This window comes from Gossypium raimondii, chromosome 11, assembly GCF_025698545.1.
Source record: "Gossypium raimondii isolate GPD5lz chromosome 11, ASM2569854v1, whole genome shotgun sequence".
Taxonomy (NCBI): Eukaryota; Viridiplantae; Streptophyta; class Magnoliopsida; order Malvales; family Malvaceae; genus Gossypium; species Gossypium raimondii.
In genome coordinates, this window is record NC_068575.1 from 53,311,214 (window position 1) to 53,334,158 (window position 22,945).

Consider the following 22,945-nt stretch of genomic DNA (forward strand, 5'->3'; position numbering starts at 1 on the left):
TATTTCTATGATAAATATTATATTATGTTTTATTTTTGAAATTCAAACTTTAAACTATATACGTTTAAGGATAAAAATTATTAATTAAATTAAATTTTCTATTAAAATTTTAAATTTAAAACTAAATATAAAACTAATGAATTTAAATTTAGAATTTAAATATTATGTTTAAATAAATGAGCAATCTACCTCACAACTCATCTAATCTATATTAACTCGGCCAATTATAAAAGAAGCTAAAAAACACGTAATAATTAACAATCATGGTTAAAGAAGCTAGTACACAAGGTAGCTACAAAACACTGTTTCAATAACACCAAATTCAAGTTCTGACTAGGATAAACGACCATGGAATGCAACATTAAATAACATTCCACTTGAAGAAGTGCTAAGCCTTGGCTTTTCCAGCTTGAAGAGATTGAATCCTCTGCTACACCTTCAATATCTAAAGGATGCAAAACCAAATGATAAGATAAACTAACAAACTTGGTAAACAACAGAGATGTTAAAAATAAAAAATATATATAGCCATTAAGGCTCAAAAATATATATATAACAAACAATTATGTGCAGCTTTAGTAGCAAGTTGATCCATACTAACAAACAATCTCAATCATAGCTCTTCCATGTGTCACAAATAGGCATTATTTCTAATGATTGTCTAAACTATTCAATTGTTACTAGTACTTACCTATTCAGCCATGCATTTTGGCTTAAGGATAGGCCTTTTGTTTGCTTTAACTTATACACTATGAATTCTTTCTAATATAGGAAATGACCAAAACCAAAACAAATGAGATAAAGTACTAGTAACAATAAGGCAACTATAAAAACGGCAATAAAACAAAAAGTAGATGATATTTAGTAAACTGAAATATAATAAAAATTTTCAATATGATCCATTTATCAAACCCCAAAAATATAATAAACATATCACAGTTAGTATATGCATTCCATTTATAATTTTGTAAGCAAGTGATCAATCTATTGGTTCTCATTAGATGGAATTGAATGTAATTTGACCAATTTTATTGTTGTTTAGGTTTAATTGGAAATTGAATTTTTTAATTCACGAAAAGTGGTATACAATCAGACTATTGAATTAAAATTAATAACCTAAATAAGATAATTATATAAAATTAGATAATAGGTAGGCTTTATCAATTATTATTTGAAACCAACTTTAAAGAAAGGGATAAAGTAACATTCAATCTAAGCTTAACGACTAAATTGAAAAATTTTGTTAAGTTTCAAAATTAATGTAGAATAAAAAAATTGAAGAACTAAATTAAAAATTTGACAAATTTAAAGACTAAATGTTATTTTATCTATAGATGAATTGAAAAATTGAAATGCCAACTAAGCTTCTTATATAGCAGCTCTGTCAAGGTTCTGAACTCCAGCAGAATCAATCAAACATAATCATTGACAATATATATATAATTTTATATATAAAACCTTGTTTGCTCTAAAGAAATTTGGATGGAAAAGGGTTAATTTCATAATATATTTAAATTATTCTTTAAATTATTTAAAAGAAATGCCTGCATGGATGGAGTCAAGTACCTTCTGGGAGTTCATTGGATTCCAACAGCACAGTGGACAAACTTCACCTCTCTAAGTTTAAATACTTCCCAAAAGTAAAAAATTTAAGACCGCTACCTCAGTGTCTGCCTCTTCCTTTGTTGCGAAGGCAGTATGCCCTTCCTGCCATAGAAATTCACGACTCCTACAATCAAGCATCAAGTTAGCAGTGCAAAATCCATCCTCAAATATTTTAAATAAAAACTCTAGCTTGCCATCGAAAGAATTGAGAAAATAATCTACACATCTGTGAACATTAACAACTAATGCTAAGAAAATACGTAATTTATGCATGGAAGGTGTCACAGTCAACAATTCAATTGCATGGCTAACCAGGAAAATATGATTCACAAACACAAATTACAGATAATAACCGAAAATGAACTTTAGAGGTTTTAAAATTGATAACTAACACATGGGAACTTCATAATGTAGGTAATAAATATAACTCCCAAGCTGTCATAAGCCACAATCCAAGAAATATGTATCCGCACAAAACTGAGAACATATAGATAAACCATCTACAGCACAATAAATGGTTACAAGTTACAGACAGTACATAACATCAGTTCTGATGAAGTAAACAAAGGAGAAATTTAACATTGAAATAGGCACCATCCATCTATGTCCTAACACAAACAAATAGGAATATCCTACCCCATGCTGGTGACCTCTCACCTTCAAACTCTCCCGTGACGATCTTAGGACATCTTATTCTCCCTGATGCATTTTACTCACTAATTTCTACTTCTCCATTCACCCAGGTACTCACACACAAGCAGGAACTCTGTAGAAAGCAAATATCTCATCCAAGTGGTCCTATACAATAGCACAAGTTCGCCAACCTAAGCATGGGAGAGAATTACAACATGAATTTGATTACTCCAGAATGAAAATCTGATATGGCAGGACGATTGGTGTTAGTGCATAAACATGAACCAGAACAATGACACCAATTGCTTAAATCTTTCAAGCATCGTACCTTAGCTAGCATTACATTAAAACTACTAAGATATACTTAAAAGCTTGTTAGTCACCCTTAAATGAGAAACAGGAAAAAGAGAACCATCTGATAGCTAGGAAATGAGCTTATCTTCAAATATAATCTTGGCCACAAGTCGCCATTTGCCTGAACTTAAACTCACCCTAATCTTCTATGATTTAAGTTTTCTTGAATTTATATCTTCGCCTAATATTTTATGACTTTTTTTATATATAATTTAATTTTTAACATATTTTGACACTTAATATTTATAATATAATTAATTAATTTAAATATTTTATTTTGATTAAAATGCTTACGCGAAAATAAATTATTCAAGAAAACTTAAATCATATTTTAACCTTTTAGTTTTTATTTTATAATTCAATATATTTTATTTTATAATTGAAGAATTATTCAAGAAAATGAAAGAACTATTAGAGAAGGTCAAAGAAAGAAGCATACTTGCAAAATGAAACTGTAGCCACGCCTCAACACTTCCATAAGCAAAAAAGTTCTTCTCCACATCATCTTGATAAAATCCCGGGACATGAATACCTTCTCCTCCCCGAAATCCACACCCTCCGTCACCAATCTGTAACAGTGCAATCGCTTGAACATGCACCGATCGTAAGCCGTCTGATCCAGCAATGGCCTCGTATCTTCCCCCAGCCAAAAGCTCTCCAAGAAAAGGTCCAGCATTGTGGTCTCCGCATTAACGCTTTACACGACGTAAGCCCTGTTGACGACCGCTACTGTCTTGTTCCGCATCGAAGCTTCCTCTAACGCCAAATCATATTTCTATTATGCGGTTCTTACCAATGAATTACAAATTCATATATAAAAGAAGTTTAAAAGGGAAAACGGCATCACCTTCCGGCATCAACGTCAGCCGCTTTTAAGAACGCAATCAAAGCATCCAACGCCTTCTCCTGCACCGGAGATTCGAATCCGCTACTGTCTTTTTGAAAAATGGAGCTGCACATTTGAAAAGTTCTTCGGATCCGTGATGGAATCGCATAGAGCAGCTAAAGCTTGTGAATTAAGAATTGGGGTTGATGAATAAAAAATAGCAATGGGTAAGCCCGTATAACAAAGTCGGACCAAAATTTTTATATGGATAAGCCCTATAACAAAGTCGGCCCAAAACCGTAGAACTTACGGTCTAATGAATGCAGTACCTTATATATACGCTTTTGAAATTTAAAAGGAAATCTCTACATTTTAATTTTGAGATATTAAATTTTTTAATTTTTTAATTTAAACATCTAATTTTGGGGTTAAAATTATCAATGTAGCAATTAAAAATGATAAAATAATTTTGTAGTCTTTAATGTTTGTAATTTTTATTAATTTGGTCTTTTCTTTTAAAGTATATAAATATTATAAAAATAAAAGTTTAAAATCTTTTTAAAATTAAAAAAAAATTAAAATCTTTTAAAATTAATTTTAAAATTTTAAATCACTAAAAATATAAAACATTTCCAAAGTTTAATATATTCAATCAATTCTTATTTGATCACGGCGGGGGCAAGGCAAAACACGCAAAAAACTGAACTGGATAAAAAAAACTAAACCGAGCACTAAAAATACTGAACCGGGATGGGATAAGATGGGGATATCCTTGGGTATAGCTTATATCGTTTTTGAAGAACCAAATTAATATTATCACTTTTACAATTATATAATAAATTAATTAATATATAAATTAGAAAACACTAGTTAATCTAAACCTAAACTATAAACCTAAACCCTAAAGCCATAAACCCTTAACACATAACCTCTAAACCATATACCCTATACCAAAACCCTAAACTATAGTGATAATTAATTCAATATTTTAAAATTAATACTATCTCTTTTACGATTATATAAGAAATTATTTAATATATAAATTAAAAAAATCAGTAATGTATCCAAAAAACTTTAAAATTATTTTAAATAATAGTATTTTAAAATTTCCATTTTTAACAAATATTTAAATTATTTTAAATCCCTAAGCATTAGCGGCGCTTTCTTAAAAATGTTGCTAAAGCCCCGAAAGCTTAGAAAACGGCATCGTTGGGCTTAGGTTTTTTGCGATGCTTTCAGGAAAACGCCGCTAATGCTCGATCTTTAGCTGCGTTTTTTATCCAAACGCCGCTAAAAGCTTGTTTTGGTGTAGTGTCTTATGGCTATCGATAACAATTTAAACACCATTAGGGGAGGAGACATGCATACAAGTTAGAAATCCATGATCTCTACTTGGATGATGCCCTAAGCAGTAAGGTTCGAAAATTCTCACTCACAGGTAAAACTATCTATGAGGAACTTATCAATTATTCTATCTCAAGGCCATCGCCAACAAGGCTTGGCCACTTGAGGTTCATGAATTCAAGAGAATCATTTTTCTCTTCCTTCTAAAAAACGAACAGGATAAAGTGAGAGTGGAAAATGATCATACCATGGTTCATCATAGATAGCTACATGGTCCTTGAAAGTTGGCTTCGACCAAATGTATCAACTTCACAAACATTGAATTCTAGATTCAAATATCGAATCCCCCCTAAACAGGGTAACCACGGAAAATGTCATTAGAATAAGAATGATGTTTGAAAACTTGTGGATATGAATTTCGAAAAACAAAAAGAATTCAATTAGAGCAACTATATGAGGCTTAAAGTTGAAATTATTGTGGATAAACCTCTTAAAATTAGTTTTAAGTTACGAAGAGAAAAACAAAAAGTCAGTGAGATTCTGTAATACCCCCTACCCGTTTCCATCGCCGGAATAGGATACGAAGCATTACCAGATTTTACTGAATTAGTTTTTCTATTATTACGAGTTTAATTACTATTCATTTATCGAATCATGTCATGACGTCCCTTGGATGGGCTTCCGAAGCCCAAAACATACATCAGGACTAAACTGATATTAAATCGAAGCCATAAGAATTTTTTCGCAAAATCTCAAAGTTATACTTACTCCAGCCATACCAACAGCTAAGTTACAAACATTCATTTCTATGTAATATTGGTATTTAGTCTAAACATGCCATTCTTTCAAAATAAGTCATTTTCAAATACCAAAAGATATGGGTTGATAGTGTGATAAAGCTCCGACTAAATCTCCAACCTTCGAGCTCCTGAGCACTACAAAATAGAGAAAAAAGAACGGGGTAAGCACATTGTGCTTAGTAAGTTCATGCAACAAGAATTATACTTACCATATCATACACCTATCATTTAATAACACAAGCACACATCCAATTCACATAAACATATACCTATCACATACAAACTCAACTTTTGCATTAGTTAAGTAAACATCATATAAATTCATTACAAAGACAAACGATTGATGAGCTCATCAATTCCATATTTTCCATTCCCTTGTTATTTTTCCATATTTATCCTGTTGAATTCCTCGGAATTTCGATGGATTTTCAGAGGTACACTCTAGTGTACAAATTCGGGTCCGTCAATTCATATTCATGTGCGCACATTTCCATTTCAGAGAGCACACTCCTGCGAACCTCATCATTACAGCGGGATTACCAGTCCAGGCTAAATCCCCTGTAATATAAACTCATAGAGTATTGTTGGGATTACCAGTCCAGGCTAAATCCCCTGCAACAACAATTACTCTAATAAGTTTGGATCTGAATTACCAGTCCAGGCTAAATTCAGACCCTAATTCGGATTACCCGTCCGAGCTAAATCCATTTTCCACATATTCTTCGGGAGGGCTATATCAGGATAGGATCACTCGTCCGGGCTAGATCCTTTTTACCGTCAATTCCTTTTCAGAGATCCATCGAATTTTCCTTTCATTCAACTGAGATTTATTTTCTCTTTTCATCAAGAATATAAATACTTCATCAATTATCATACAATAAACATCTAAATCATATTCACATCAAGAAAAATATATTTCAAGCATTTAAGAATATAATTCAAGTTACACGAACTTACCTCGACACTTGTTCGTAACCAAAAATCTACTAATCCCGAACTTTTTCTTTTCCTCGATCTTGCTTCGTATTTGAATTTTCCGGATCTAAATAAATAAATTTAATCATTAATCTAATACTTTTCATGTTCATATGTAACATTCTCTATAATTCCATTATTATTTATAATACATTCAAAGCTACCTCTCTGAGTCACAGTTACTAAATTATTTATATCTTGAGCTACAAAACTCCAAATTAAGATCCGCTAATTTTACCCAAAACTAGACTCACATATCTTCTTACCATAAAATTTTCAGAATTTTTGGTTTGGCCAATAAGTACATTTTATTATTTAAAGTTTCCCCTATTTCACTGTTTGACAGTTCCGACCTCTCTTCACTAAAAATTAATTATCTCATTTTACAGAATTAGGATGATATTTCCATTTGTTTTTTCTGAAAATAGACTCATTAAGGATTCTAACTATATAAATTATAACTCATAATAATTTTTTTACAATTTTTAATGATTTTCCAAAGTCAGAAGAGGGGAACCCGAATTCATTCTGACCTTGTCTCGCAAAATCTATTATATCTCATGATTTACAATTCCATTGATTAAACCGTTTCTTCTATGAGAAACTAGACTCAATATGATTTAATTTCATATTTTATTAATTCTCTAATTCGATCTCTACAATTTTTGGTGATTTTTCAAAGTTAGACTACTGCTGCTGTTCAAAACTGTTTTAGTGTATGATGTTAATTACCATTTTTCCCTAAATTTTCAATAAATGATAATTTCATCCCTGCTCAATTAACCTCTCAATTGAGCTGATTTTTGTCAATTAACACTTTATCCCATCACTTTAAACTACCTTATAAGCTTTGGAAATCAGAATTTTAGTACTAAACTTTAATTCCAAACTTTTTCACAATTAGGTCCTACAAATCAATTTCTATTGAAATTACCTAATAAAACCATCTCATAAACAAATTAAAGCTTCAATTTCATCCTATTTCATCATAACTTCCAGCACATATTCATAGCAACTTTCAAATTCATTCATAAAATCAAAAACTAATGAATTTAGTAATAGGACCTAGTTATAAAAGCCTTAGAAACACAAAAATTACAAGAAAAAGGCAAGAATTAACTCACTTGGTGCAAAAATTATGAAAAACCAGCTTGAAGAAACCCTTAGAACATTTTTTTGCTGATGAGAATGCAGAAAAATAAAAAGAATTCTAGATATTCCACTTTAGTCCTAACTTTTAAAGTAAATTTTGCAATATTCCAATTTACCCTTAATTCTTCAATTCTCCTGATTTTTCTCAGCGTATGCCGCCCAAAATATCTTCTTTTGGGATTATTTACAATTTATGTCCCTCCTCATTTAACCATTGAGCTATTTAATCCTTCTAGTAACTTTTACTCCTTTTTCAATTTAGTCCTTTTCACTTAATTGACTACCCAAACATTAAAATTTTCTAACGAAATTTTAATACCATATTACTAACACTTCATAAATATTTATAAAAATATTTTTGACTCGATTTTACGAGATCGAGGTCTCGATACCTTGTTTTTACCCAATTTCTTCAATAATTTCTTTTTCTAACTAACCACTAAATCGGTAAAATTCTTCTATCTATATTTTCATACGATTTTCCTATCATATCAATATTCATGCAAAAATATTAAAATAAATTTCTCTTTAAATCGGATTTGTGGTTACGAAACTACTATTCCAATAACCTTGAATTTGGGCCATTACAGATTCTCTTTAAGTACGAAAGGCTCCCTAAATGTTGTTACTGTTGCGGACGGTTGGGCCATTTCGAAAAAGAATGCATCTATTAATCTCAGCGAAAAGAACACTTGCTTTATGGATAGAATATTAGAGATGAACCAAGCTACAACAAAGCAAAATATCCTCATATAAATCCAAATTCACAAGGTCTCAATAATCACTACAACAAATTAGGGTTATTGCGACATTCATAATTGCCACTAAAAAAAATTGTGAAAAAGAAAGAGCTGGAAAGAAACAAATAAAACTAATATCACAAAATTTAGCTGCGTAAAGAAATGGACATACAATGGCGCTTTACACACAAACATCACAAGATCCCCATGGCTATGCTTGTACTTACTTTTTGATACGCTATTATACACAAGCGCCGCTAAATATGATACCTATAGTAGCTTTTAGAGAATAAAAACGTTGTTAATTGTTGTACTTTTGCAACAATTTTTTTACATAAACGGCACTTAATTTTGGGATATTTGGCAGCAGTTTTTTTCAAATGCCGCATCGAGCTCGTATCAAAATTTTGTGGCATTTTTTTTTATAACAAACACCACAAAATTCCAGAAATTTTTTATATAGCTTAACCTGCAAATAATGTATATTTGCAAACCAAAATTTCTAAAAAGTCATTAATTGAAGATTGTTTAGATCAATCAATAACAACCTTGAACAATCTAATAACGAAATATGTCAAAGTTCACTACAATGTCAAATATAATAGTTCAAATGTTAAAATTTAATTATTTTCAAACATTTAATCTAATAATCTACCTAATATTGTCAGTATATAAAAAAAGAGTAAGTTTTATATTTTTATTTACCTCATCCTTAATTTATTTGCATGAATTTTTTTCTAAACCTTCAGTTAATTAGGTAATTTTTAGTGCGAAAGGAAATTGGTTGGAAGTTGAGATAAGTTAAATAATTAAATATCAAAATATTTGATCTTATAACCTAAATTTGTTTATTTTAGGTTTTAAAAGGATTTATGATTAGTGATCCTCAATTCCATTAGTTTCTTTAGTAGGTGAAAGCTTGTCATTAAGTAAGTTGTTGATTTAGTATTTGCACTTTAATTTGGTCATTTTAGTAATGTAGTTTTTGAGGTTTGAATTTTTATTTTTGTAAGATTACATTTTGTTATTTCCGAGTCTTATTTGAAAAATATATTATCACTTATGTAATGTCATCTCATCTTGTTGTTTCAAATGATACTCACAAAGAATTTCATTTTAGTTGATAAATTTAATGGTTACCATTTGATGCATGACTAAAATTTTAAAATTCTAAAATATACAAACTAAAAAGATGATTAAATTGGAGAATTAAAACTACATTCACAATTTACAAATATTAAAATACTAGTTGCGAATTTGACATAACATGTTTAATTGCTATTATTTGAGCTAGAACTAAAATTTCAAAATGCAGAACTTACGTTTAGAGATTAAATCTGCAACTTATGTATAATACATGAATTAATAGTAGAATTTAATCTTATTTATATTTTAAAAAATATAATTACATTTAAAATCAAACATTACAATGCACTATTTTTTAATGAGATTAACATTACAACGCAATATTGAACTGATAATATGAAGGTATTTGATCTAAATCAAAATAAATATAGAAAAAATCACAAATGATAACACTTAGAATCTAAAACCTTACAGTTAGTAAATCTTTTTCGGTGGGTTTATTTTAGATTCTTCTTTTTTGGTTACAAGAGGGTAAAAATAAACAAAAATAGCAGGGCGTTACTGTGCGCAATTACCTAGAGAAAAGGTCTTTGAATGGTGGAATTTGGTCTGCAAAACTGACGCAAAGCTGGGTCCATTCCTCCTTGACATCTTGCTCTTTGATTAGCTGCTTGGTTAGCATCTCTAATCGTTTGTTGAAAATGTACTTCCCATGTTCTCATACAAAGATCTTGATGTATGTCTCAGATAAGACTGTGATTTGCCATTGACTTTATGGCTTCATTAAGGCTTCCTTTGGATGTAGAATCAACCATGGTGAGATGGAATTTTGAAGGAATACTCTTTTTCCCTACACTGTGTTGGTGTTTGGAGAAACAATAGTGAGGTGCAGTTAAAAATTTGAACCTCACTGCCAGCCTCATTTCCAATTGAAGGTAAAAGCTCCAGCTTAAACACTGTGGGCAATCAAGTTTTGTTGCAGACAAAAATGCCTATATTTTCATTTATTATTTTACAATTTTATCCTTGAAAGTTAAAGTATTTTCTTTCCCAACCTTATTTGTTTTCAGATTTGGGAAAATCTTCATAGATGTTTTCTTTTTCATTGAGGTTAGGTTCCCTCAATTCTATGCCAGAAATTTATTTCTCCTTACTTCCTCACCAAGAACAGAGATAAATCTTTTGAATCTAAGGTAACCCATCTAAGGCTTCCTTTGGATGCAGAATCAACCATGGTGAGATGAAATTTTGAAGGAATATTCTTTTTCCCTGCATTGTGTTGGTGTTTGGAGAAACAATAGTGAGGTGCAGTTAAAAATTTGAACCTCACTACCAGCCTCATTTCCAACCAGAGGTACGTAAAAGCTTCAGCTTAAACAGAGTGTGCAGTCAAGTTTTGTTACAGACAAAAATGCACATATTTTCATTTATTATTTTACAATTTTATCCTTGAAAGTTAAAGTATTTTCTTTCCCAATCTTATTTGTTTTCAGATTTGGGATAATCTTCACAGATGTTTTCTTTTTCATTGAGGTTAGGTTCCCTCAATTCTATGCCAGAAATTTACTTCTCCTTACTTCCTCACCAAGAACAGAGATAAATCATTTGAATCCAAGGTAACCCATCTAAGGCTTCCTTTGGATGTAGAATCAACCATGGTGAGATGGAATTTTGAAGGAATATTCTTTTTCCCTACACTGTGTTGGTGTTTGGAGGAACAATGGTGAGGTGCAGTTGAAAATTTGAACCTCACTGCCAGCCTCATTTCCAATCGGAGATAAAAGCTCCAGCTTAAACACAGTGGGCAGTCAAGTTTTTTTGCAAACAAAAATGCCCATATTTTCATTTATTATTTTACAATTTTATCCTTGAAAGTTAAAGTATTTTCTTTCTCAACTTTATTTGTTTTCAGATTTGGGAAAATCTTCACAAAGGTTTTCTTTTTCATTGAGGTTAGGTTCCCTCAATTCTATGCCAGAAATTTACTTCTCCCTACTTCCTTACCAAGAACAGAGATAAATCCTTTGAATCTAAGGTAACCCATCTAAATATTCTCCCAAGATTCAAACTTTTTCTATATTTGCTTCTATCGTTCATTGATTTTAACTCAATGCTTCCACCAGTTGTTTGAATTATTATTTCCTGTTTACATGATTATCATGCCTAGATCTGATTTAAAAGTTTTATTTTTTTTATCCCAACTGAAGAGCTGGAGTTGTTCAGTTATCTATTGTATTGATTGGGTTCTTGTGATTTGCTGTGTTCTACTCGATTTTATTTCATCGTTTTTAGCTTGAAAGCTAGGATCTTTGGGTGAATAGAGACTTGAATTTGAGCATTGAGCTTGGTTTTTAGATATGAAACAACATTGGGTTGCTTAGACCAAAGTTCAATCTGAAATATGAAAAAGAAATTTCGCTTGAATCCGATACATGTCACACCAAAAATGTGTTGTTGTTACTTGGGACATGAATTTAAATTGCAGGTTTTTACCATTTTTGTTTTATCGATTTGAATTTTTAATTCATCCATCAGAGTGAATTTCCTAAATCTAGATTCTTTTTTATGTAGGGTAATTGTGGGAACTAAATTTGGTGAAATTTGCTCCATTTTTTGTTTATTTTAATATGCAAACCAATAGAGCAAATTGGAACACAAAATCGAAAATCTAACAAGCTGTTCAATCTTCCTTATTTTCTTCTTCCTGAAATGCCTTTATAAAGGATTTTGGTGTGAATATCAAATCTTTTGGAGTTGGTTCAGTTTCTTTTCTAAATTTTTATCAATGGAAAAATGAAATATAAGGCTACAATAGGGATTGTTAGCAATCACACTTAAAGGCTGATTGCATCCACAGTATTATCATATCTTGGCCGTATAAAATATATTTCCATTGCTGTAACAGGTACTAATATAGTCATTAATTTAGTTTTCACATTTAGCAATTTAAGTTAACATTGCATCTCCTCAAGCTTTGATACTATTATTACATTGGGCGTCACCTTTGCCTCAAACATGTAATGAACATTTCATGAGATTGAAATGGCATGTTCTGCCTGTTCTTTTTTCCATGCTTATGGTAAGTTATCTAACAAGTGGTTTTGTAAGTTTATCAGTTAGAGACTGCAAGTGTAAAAGTCCCAGAACTTGATTTGGAGCTAGCTAGTGGCACACTTGGTGGGGTTGTTACAACGGTTGAAGGTTTGATTACCAAAATTAGTGAAAGTGAGTACTTTATTACTCATTTAGTTTTTCCATGTGAAACTCTGTTTGATTGTTGATTTTGTTATTTATAGTTCTTTTTCCTTCATTGTTTCTTTTCTAAAGTATTGAAAAGTCTAAATCAGTCCTAATAAAGCATATATGGAGACTAAATTTTCTTTGATTTAGTATTTCATGGTATACTAACAAAACATGTTTATGGTAAATTATTATTTTACTATTTTAGCCTTAGATGTTAAACTAATTTCTTTTCCAATCTTATTTGTTTTTAGATTTGGGAACAAAACAGCCATATCTCCCCTCGTTTTTGCTAGTTTCTTCTATCATTGTTGCTGTTTTCAGATAGTTTTAGCCTCTGGTTGAGATAGTTGCAGCCGACGAGGTTCGACCAGTGACACCGCAATCAAGGTGAGATGGTTTGCTGTCGCTCACTGTTATTATTTTTGTTATTGTTATTGCTTTTCTTTTGAGTAGTCTGGTTCTCTTAAACAGAATTCAAACAAATCATACAAGTCAATAGATTATTGGGTTCTTGAAACTGATATTCCCTTGCAATCAAGTACTCAACATGCACACATACATAATATTAACTGTAATAAAAAGACCAAGGTGTCATTTTCATGTAACATAGAAAGCGGAAATCCATAGATTTTACAATACATACATAGCCTAATCCTAAGTTGTAAAACCATCTTAATAGTTTGCTGAACCAAGTAAAACAGAACTAAGGTTGTGGTTGGGGAGGAGGGCCCTGGCTCTTTATTACAGAACTAAGGTTGCTGAACCAAGTAAAACAGAACTAGTTCTGGGGTTAGTATTAGGCCCTGGCTCTTTATAATCCATGATTTCAATCATCTCCCTTGCTCTCTCTGCACATTCCTCCTTCCCATACATTTATGGAAAAAGAAAAGAAAAAGAAAACCCAATTTTAGCTCCTGAAATTGAAAATAAAAGACTAGATAAAATCAAAGGAAATAGAGAAAAATCAACCTCCAATTGAACGTTGTATTCTCGAAACTCAACATTATTCTCCATCCATTTCCTACTCAATCCTAAGCATCGAAAAACAAAACAAAGTGTATATATATAGATAATGTTAACTCCAAAACTGGGTTGAAAAGAACTGCATGACAAAAAAGATAATGCTTTAAATTTATATTCTTGACCATCCTACAGGCGTTGCTTAAATCATTGTGAAACACTGTACTTCGAGGAACCATAACTATTAAATCAAATTAAGTGATGTTCGTACCCTTGAGTTCTAAAATTTCTATAATCTCGTTACTGAGGTGATCTCAAACAATTCAAACACATGGCTATGGTTTTTTTTCCAATAGACATGTTCTTGTCCAAATATATAACACCTGATTTGGTTGAAAACATATCAATTTCATAGATTACATGACAATAGAGCAGTTTAGATATCACTCTCATCTAACCATGCTTGTAATCATTTGAGAAATATATAAGCCATAAAACATTTCAATGCTGCCTAAAAAACTACGGTTAAAGTTTTTCAAAGAAAATAAACTCTGATAAAGTATTTCAAAATTTACCGAGTCATTCATCTCTTCGACACAAAAACATGAACTAAAAGAAAAAGGTGAAAAAAGTAAAGTAAAATCTAAAAGCATATTGATTCCTGAACCATACCTTGACTTCATCATAGAGCTTCTTTTCCTACATACACAGTTTCCTCAGAGTAGAAGACAGGTTCTGTGAACTCACAATCTCATCATTATCCATAGAACTAAACTTATCTTTTAAGGTGTACAAAATTCGGGTAAAACCGAAAAAATTCGGTTAACCGACCAAATTCGGTTAATCGGTCGGTTAACCGAATTTTTTCGGTCGGGGGTCGGTTAATTATTTTTTGATTTTTCGGTTAACGGTTAATTCGGTTCGAAACTGGTCGGTTAACCGAATTTTTTCGGTTTAACCGAAAAAGTAATGTACAAGCCCAAATTTGCCCGGGGCCCAAATAACCCTTACAATGGCCCAAACCTAATAATCCAAACCCAATACAACACAACCCAAACAAATTTAACCCTAAGCCCAAATGGCCCAAAAAATCAGGCCAATTTTCAGCTAAGGGAAAACCCTAGGTGCGCCGCACCTAGGTCTTTAGCCTCCAGCGCCGCAAGTCACGGCCACCTGCTCCCTGGTCACCTCAGCCACCTGCTTTGCCCTCATCCATCACCCTGCAAAAAGGAACAAACACGCAAATAGCAGCAAAAATGACAGCAAAGAAATATAGAAATAGATAGGCTATAAAAGCCAAACATTACTTTGTATTTAGGGGGGAGCGATTTTTGTAACACAAAAAAAACATTAGTAGAGAAATATAAAAACTAAATTTCAAGGTGATTTTCTTCAGAGTTTTGTTTTGGATTTCGTTTTTTGTTATTTTTATTTTCTTTGTTATTCTATTTTCTTTTTTTAAACGGGAATAAAAAGAGAAGGAAGAGAAAAACCTTACCTGCGCCGCGCCGGAGGAGGAGGAGGCGAACGGTTTCCCCCTCGTTTTCGGGCCTTAGGCTCATCTTTCTCGAAGTTCCGCCATGGATCCGTGTCCTAGGGACGTTTAGCTTCAAAATGGACTAAAAAAGATCCAGTTTTGCACCTCCGGCCGCCGCCTATGGCGGTGCTACTGCGGAGGCGCACCGGCGATCTAAGCCGGACCTTGGCCGGATTTGAGAGAGGGGAGGGAGCCTTCTCTGTTTGTTTTTAAAAAAGAAAGAGGACAAATAGAAAAAAATAAAAAAAAACTGGGTTTAAATAGGGAAAGGAAACGGCGCCGTTTTGGACCCTCAAGATCCGCGCGTCGACCCGATCCGACCCGGAGGGTCCGCGCGTTTTCGCAAAATGGGCTATTTTGGCAGTGGATCCTTCTATTTTTTCGCTTGTTTTCAATTTGGCCTTTCTGCCCTTTGTTCTGCGTTTTCTGATTTGGCCCTTAAAATTTTGTTCGATTTTCGATTGGGTCCCTGACCCGCTGATGTACTGGAGAGGGGACACCTGTCCAGGGATGGGATTATTTCCCATTTGCCCCCTCTTCATTTTCCAACGCGTTCAATCCGACCCTGCCTTCTTTATTTGTTTTCGATTTCGCCCCAAATGTTGCTCTTTTATTATTTTAGTCCTTTGCTAGTTTTTTATTTTTACTTTTTATTTTATTATTAAACCTATTATGTTATTTACTGTTATTATTATTATCCTTATATTTTTGTTTATACTTATTATGTAAATTTTATATATATGCTTCATATTATATTATTATTATATAATTGCTTATATATGTATATATGTATATGAATATGTATGTTTTTTTATATACATAAATACTTTTTTTATATGTGTATATTTATATATATATATATATATATATACTCTTACATATTCATTATATTTTCAAAATATATTGTTTATATTTTTGTACTTTGTGATTTATATATATACTTACCTATGTACTTTTATATATTTGATAATGGTTTTATACGTATACATGTATGTGCTTATGTATTTTCATGTATAATAGTTTCAATATGTGTACATGCATATGTTTTTCATATTTTCATAGTTTATACATATATACATGTCCTTTATTGTCTTTTTTATAATTTTGTTAACCTTGTTCGTTTATTTATGTACATGTTTGTTATTGTTTTTCTTCTTGCTTTAATTTTTGTCTGTTTATCATTTGTCATGATGCTTGTATGATTATTTTTGGTCTTGTTCTTTATGCTATGCTTTGCTCGTGTTATTTTGCTTGCATTATCATCATCATTATTATTTTACATCCATTTTTTTCGAATTTATCAAAAAATGAAAAATTTAAAATAAAAGTAACATTCGGTATTTTAGATCCTCGAGAGAATCGAGCCCTAACGTATTGGGTTCCGACTTTCTTCGTTGAATTTAAATAATCGAGATTACTCTTTTAAAAATGATAAAAAGCTCGTTATCGGGAATTCGATACGTTGTATCCTAACGTATTGGATGTGACACGTTGTTTTCTCGAGACGAGGATTTTTCGAAATAAATGCAATATTCAATGTTTAATATTTTGAGAAATTTTGCCCTAATGTATTGGGTTGCAATTTCTTCATTTGATTTAAACAATTGAATATTCTTTTAAACTTTATTACACGAATCTTTTCAAACTCAAGTTTTAAACGATATCGAGAATTAAAAAAGGATCGTGTCCTAACTTACTGGTCGTGATCTTTTTTTTTAATCCAAGATAGTTAAAATATCTTTTAAATAAGCATTTTTCATTCGCGTATCGGGAATTCGAGACATTGTGTCCTAACTTACTGGATATGATTCTCTTTCTCGAATAACGTGAAATATGTCCATTTTTGAAAATTTTCAACGTTTTAATACAAGGATCGTATTTTTAAAATTCTTCAAAGTTCTCAATTTTCGATATTAAGAAATTAAATAATCAACTAGGTACCAATTTTGGGCGTATCGAGGGTGCTAATCCTTTCTCGTGCGTAACCAACTCCCGAACCCATTTTCTGAATTTCATGGACCAAACTTGTTGTTTTAATAAAATCAAACCGTTTATTAAAAACAACCCCTTTTCGAGGTGATTCAATAACACCTCATAAAAAAAGGATTGGTGGCGACTCCCGTTTCTTTTTTTCAAAACCCAAGTTGACACCGTTTTTCCATCCAAAAATTGGTGTCAACAAGTAATAAATAAAATTATAATATATAAATAGGCCCACTATTAATCTAAACTCAATCTAAACCCAAGTATTCAATTCAATCCAATTACCCAATCTAATTACCCAACCCAACCCAATCATAAAAATTACAAATAATTTAATAAATAAAAATAAAATTCTAAAACTAAAACTAAAACTAAAGTATAAAAGTCTAAAAATAATTTAATTATGTATGATTCAATTAGGTTAATTCCGGTAATTCGGTTAATTCGGTTAATTCGATTAATTCGGTTAATTTTTAACCAAAAATAAAAAACATATAATTTTTAGTTAATTCGGTTAACCGATCGAATTAACAGAAAAAATTTCGGTTCGGTTAATTTTTTTAAAAAAATTTCAGTTCGGTTAACGATTAAAAATTTTGAAAGGTCGGTTAATTCGATTAATATTATTTCGGGTCGGTTAACCGAATGAACACCCCTATTATCTTTTGACAGTAAGGGCTCTGTTTTCCATGAATTTTAAGGAATCATATGAAATACCTTCGTAGTTCCTGAAAGAATTGCGGAAACCATAAAAAAATGTAGTCAAAATTTCAAACCCATGGTCAGCTAAGGGAATGTTTAAAACTATACCTTGATAAACAGATTTTTTGCGATGATAGCGAAATTTTCCAGTGTCAAGCATATTTAAAACTCCATTTCCGGACTCCGAAACTTTCTCAAATAGGACCTGCAATTCTTTGATTACCTTAGAAGCACTTTGTTTACCGCTTCGATTTTTGGGTTCATTTATGTCAGCCTTCTTTTGAACCTTGTCAATATGTGATGAATCTGCTTTCTTCCCATTCTCTGCATCACTGTTCTTAACTGGAACAGCTATTCCCCTCGGATTTTCTCATTTTTCTTTAGTACAATTTGCACTAGATTTCTCATCTCCATGAACTAGCTTTACTACTTGTGCTTCAAGATGTTTATGAACTCCCCCTTTGTCATTTACTTCTTTGCTCGAAAAATAAGGCAACTCGTATCTCTCGTAAATTTCATCAAAAAAGTTCAAGTAATCCCAAGCCGCACTCCTCAGAGCCGGAGGTGGAGGTGTTTTCCAGCCTGAGCCACTGATTTCTCTGCTTTGATTCGTATTATGGTAATCATGATTAGGCAAAGGATACGGTGTTAGGATCCCCTGATTAATTAACTTTTTCTTCTAATTATAAGAAAATGGTCAAATCCCATTTTTGGTTATCTCTCATGTACCTAAATTTGAGATAATCTCTATATTTTAATTTCTATCATGATTTGCTTCATAAAAATAATATTATTGTTAATTATTTCAATTAAACTATTTACGTGATTTTTAAAATACTATTATAATAAAAACTTACTTTGGCATGCTAAATTAGAACAAGTGTTCTTAAAATCCATGTCAATTACTAAAATAATTGTGTTAATTATTTGGACTAATAAATAACAAGACTTCCTCTTTTTTTCTTGTTTCATTATATAATAATGGTTAAATTTTAGTTTGATCCTTCCGATATGTTCACATTTAGGAGTTAATATTTATATTTTAATTTGACATAATTTGATCATATACTTTTACAATAACATTAGTCTAAATACTTAACATTAATCAAAATGCCTTTATTCATTTTGAAATGATAGTCATAATTAATTATCCTTTCTATATTCTCGTTATTGTTTACTATGGATCTTTGAGAATTTTTTCTTTAGTGTTCATCTTATGGCTTTCATCCATTCGTGATGTATTATTCTTATTTTTTTATGAAACTATATTATTATATCTAATTATATATTTATTGTTTTATGTCTGTTGACATTTAAAATCAAAATGATAATAGATGGTAAAGACACAAAATTTTGTGGAGGGAGATAGTACCTTAGAAACAAAAGCTGTTTGGGATGATGAGTTGACGTTGATATTTTGTAAACTTTGCATGAATGAAGTCAATGTTGGCAATAGACCAACAACTCATCTAAACTCAAAAGGATGGGAAAATGTCATTTCTCTTTTTCAAGCAAAAACACAAAAAAATTATGGAAAACTTCAATTGAAAAATAAGTGGGATACATTAAAAAAGGAATGGAGGTTATGGAGGGAGTTGGTTAAGGAATCTACGGGTATTGGATGGTGTCCATCTAAAAAGACGGTTGATGCTACTGAAGAATGGTGGGCTGAAAAAATACAGGTTAGCGTTAACTTTATCATTATTTTAATGCATAAAGTTTATTGAAATTAATAATTTACAATTATAAAAATCTTAATATAACATTTAACGTTTAACATATTATGTAGGAAAATCCTAATTTTAAAGGATTTAAGAAGAAATGAATTGAACCACAATTGAATGAGTTAATGTGGCAAATGTTTGGTGGCATTGTAGCCACTGGAAAGAACGTATCGGCACCTTCGTCTGGTGTTCTTCCAAGTGGGGTTCCAATGGGAGATGATGCACCTAATGAGGGATTTGGTGATTCAGATGAACATAGTAACAAGAATGAAAGTATTCCTCCTGATGAGGTACCATCAAACCCTTCTCATGAAATTCCTAATCGAAGAAAGCAAACACTTTGGGCTGTACACGATAAAGGAAAAAAATCAAGTTAAAGTAAAAAATCATCAATAAATACATTAACTACTCAAATTGAGAAATTGTGTGAGAGTATGGCTAGTCCAAGGAAGTCAGTGAATGAAATTATTTTTCCTCATTCTCAATATACTATTTCAAATGCAATGGATGCTTTGCGTGCTTTGGGAGATGAAATTCCAAAAAAAGATGAACTGTACTATTTTGCCACCAAAATGTTCCAAATACCGGTGAAACGAGAAGTGTTTTTGAACTTAGACGCAGATGATAGGGTTTGGTGGCTTCGACGTGAGTATGCTGAACAAATCCAATTGCATCATTTTCATCATTGGTAACAACATCTTCATTTCCCTTCCAACCATACCATCAACCACCTCCACCATAAGCTCCTTAGAATTATTATTGTAATATAACTATACTACTTTTTTAAATGTAAAACTAATGTATGATACTTTTTATGTTTGGTATTTTTATGCTATGCTTTTAATCAAGTTTCTGTGTTGTATAGAATGTCACGAGATTTTTAAGGATTTATTTTTATTTTATTACTTTTTCAGGTTATGGATGAATTTAACAATATGTATAATAGTTTTGATATGAATTATGATACCCCTGAATTAAGTGAAGAAGCTCAACGAAGAATAGCCATAATTGTTACCCAAGTTGAGCACAACAATTATCATGAAGAGGAAGAATATGTGTTAAGCAGTGTATTGGTACACCATGAAACTTATTTCACTATGCAACCGTGTATGGATTCAAATTATATAGGTCAAATGTGAGTGGACGAAGTATTAAATGGGCATGATGATCGTTGCATGAATAGTTTTAGGATGCCAAAAGATATATTTCACAGCTTGTTGCATGATTTGCAAACAAATTATGGCTTAAAGAATGGGAAAGTATCGGCGATGGAGAAGTTAGCATTATCATTGTACATTCTTGGAAATAGAGAATCAAATTCAAATGCAACAGAGCGATTTCAACGATCTGGGGAAACTGTTAGTCGAATTTTTACTGATATGTTGCATATATTTGCTCGAATGGGAATAGACACGATTAAACCCATTGAAGGTCAATTCGAGAAAGTACCAAACCATATTCGACATGATACAAGATATTGGCCTCACTTTAAGGTAAAATTTACACAATCTTTATATTTTTAAAATATAAATTATTTCTAACTTTTATCTCATTACTTGTATTTATTTTAAAGGATTGTATTGGGGCCATAGATGGAACACACATAAAAGCATGAATTTTGCCTTCTTGTCAAATACCTTATATCGGACGGAAAGGTGAACCAACTCAAAATATTATGGCAGTTTGTGACTTCAACATGTGCTTTATTTTTGCATTTCCTAGTTGGGAAGGAACAGCACATGATAGTAGAATTTTTTTGCAAGCACTTAGAAAACAAGAGTTAAAGTTTCCACACCCTCCACCAAAGTTGAACTTTAATTTTTAACTACTTTTTACATAAAAAAATATTAAAATTTTTAATTTATTTTTTAACTTGATATTATGTTTTACTTTTTTGTAGGAAAATATTATCTTGTGGATTCAGGATATCCACAAATGACAGGTTTTCTAGGTCCATATAGGGGGAACAATATAATTTACCTGATTTTCGTCGAGGTAATCATCAAGTATCTGGAAAAAAAGAAATCTTTAATCATGCCCATTCTTTGTTACGCTCTGTGATTAAACGAACATTTGGAGTGTGGAAAAAAAATGGCCAATATTAAGAGATATTCCAAATTATTCATTCAACAAGCAAGTTTTAATAATTATTGCAACAATGGTTTTGCATAATTACATTTGAAGACATGCTTGGTCAAATGATGAGGATTTTCGAGAATTTGAGAATATACCCGACATGCCAGTTTCTTCAAGCCAGTTTGACAGAGGTGAATCGAGTTCTTCTAACAGAGAAAGTGACCTTGAAATCACGATATTAAGAGAAACCATTGCAACTAGTTTAATGAGTCCATATTTGTAAAAATATTTTGTATCATAACATAATTTCTAGTAATAATGAAACTTGTTATGTCTTATGTTACTATTTTTTAATTAAAAATCATCCGTTGAGATACTTCAAAATTTGATCCAAGTATAATGTTACTATTTGTGAAAATAATATTTATCATTGTTATAAAAAATTTAACTACAAAAAATTTAAAATAATTTATCATTTTATCTAATAAATAATTTAAATTAATTATATAAATTATTAAAATATTGGAAGATACATTTTAATATTTTATTAAATGAATTTATAAATTCACTTATTTTAATAATTTTAAAAAAGTAAAATAATTTAAAAAACTTCTATTATATATAAATTCTAATCTGATGTCCTTAATAGTCATTTTTTATTCTCAACTCACCGCTACAACTGCGTTTGAATCCAAACACACACTCCACCATTGTTTCTAATCTCATCGCTACAGTATCCAATCTCACCGCTGCAATAACTAATCTCACCGCCACCACTATTTTTAACCTCAGTGGAGGTAAACACACCGCCCATCCAAACTAGCCCTAAGTAGATTAATAGCCACAAGACTGTCACTCTCTACAATATTCTTTTCGAATCCTTGCTGCCAAGCTAGTTGGGTCGTCTTTGATTGCCCAAAGCTCCACCGCAAACATACATTTGCCCTTACTGTTCCTCATCACACCTCCAGTCTCCAGAGGAGGCTATGCTCGAAACGGGTTAACCATATCGTCAGTATTAATTTTAATCCACCAAACAATTGGCAGAATCCAGCACGCAGCCACGCCATTGTGTGGCCCTAGTGAATCCATTTGTGTTTCCTCCTTGAATCCTTCGGCCAAAACATGTCCTTTAGCAGAAAATTTTCCTCGCAAGAAAACAATTTTGCTCCAGCTAAACAAATAATGGGCATTATTCCTGTTAC

General features: G+C 31.5%; 3 long non-coding RNA genes across 8 annotated transcripts; 1 reads left to right on the forward strand and 2 right to left on the reverse strand.

Moving 5' to 3' along the window:
- Positions 1-224: 224 nt before the first annotated feature.
- Positions 225-3,609, reverse strand: LOC128034692 (uncharacterized). 3 transcript variants are annotated; one of them, XR_008190836.1, is made up of 5 exons: positions 3,440-3,609; positions 3,032-3,348; positions 2,263-2,429; positions 1,567-1,729; positions 225-445 (listed from the first exon to the last, which is right to left on the reverse strand). It is a non-coding gene; the product is annotated as an uncharacterized LOC128034692 (long non-coding RNA). The 3 variants fall into 3 exon arrangements; XR_008190837.1 differs by having other exon boundaries at positions 3,032-3,367; XR_008190835.1 differs by having other exon boundaries at positions 3,032-3,609.
- Positions 3,610-10,627: 7,018 nt separating this feature from the next.
- On the forward strand, positions 10,628-21,462 carry LOC105802970 (uncharacterized). Of its 2 annotated transcripts, XR_008191191.1 has the most exons (7): positions 10,628-10,869; positions 11,009-11,131; positions 11,428-11,550; positions 12,632-12,740; positions 13,010-13,145; positions 20,579-21,157; positions 21,238-21,462. It is a non-coding gene; the product is annotated as an uncharacterized LOC105802970 (long non-coding RNA). The 2 variants fall into 2 exon arrangements; XR_008191192.1 differs by lacking the exons at positions 20,579-21,157; positions 21,238-21,462 and having other exon boundaries at positions 13,010-14,277.
- LOC105802969 (uncharacterized) lies at positions 13,267-15,493 on the reverse strand. 3 transcript variants are annotated; one of them, XR_008191189.1, is made up of 4 exons: positions 15,217-15,493; positions 14,391-14,938; positions 13,728-13,789; positions 13,267-13,619 (listed from the first exon to the last, which is right to left on the reverse strand). It is a non-coding gene; the product is annotated as an uncharacterized LOC105802969 (long non-coding RNA). The 3 variants fall into 3 exon arrangements; XR_008191190.1 differs by having other exon boundaries at positions 15,212-15,493; XR_001136340.2 differs by having other exon boundaries at positions 14,391-15,491.
- Positions 21,463-22,945: the final 1,483 nt, after the last annotated feature.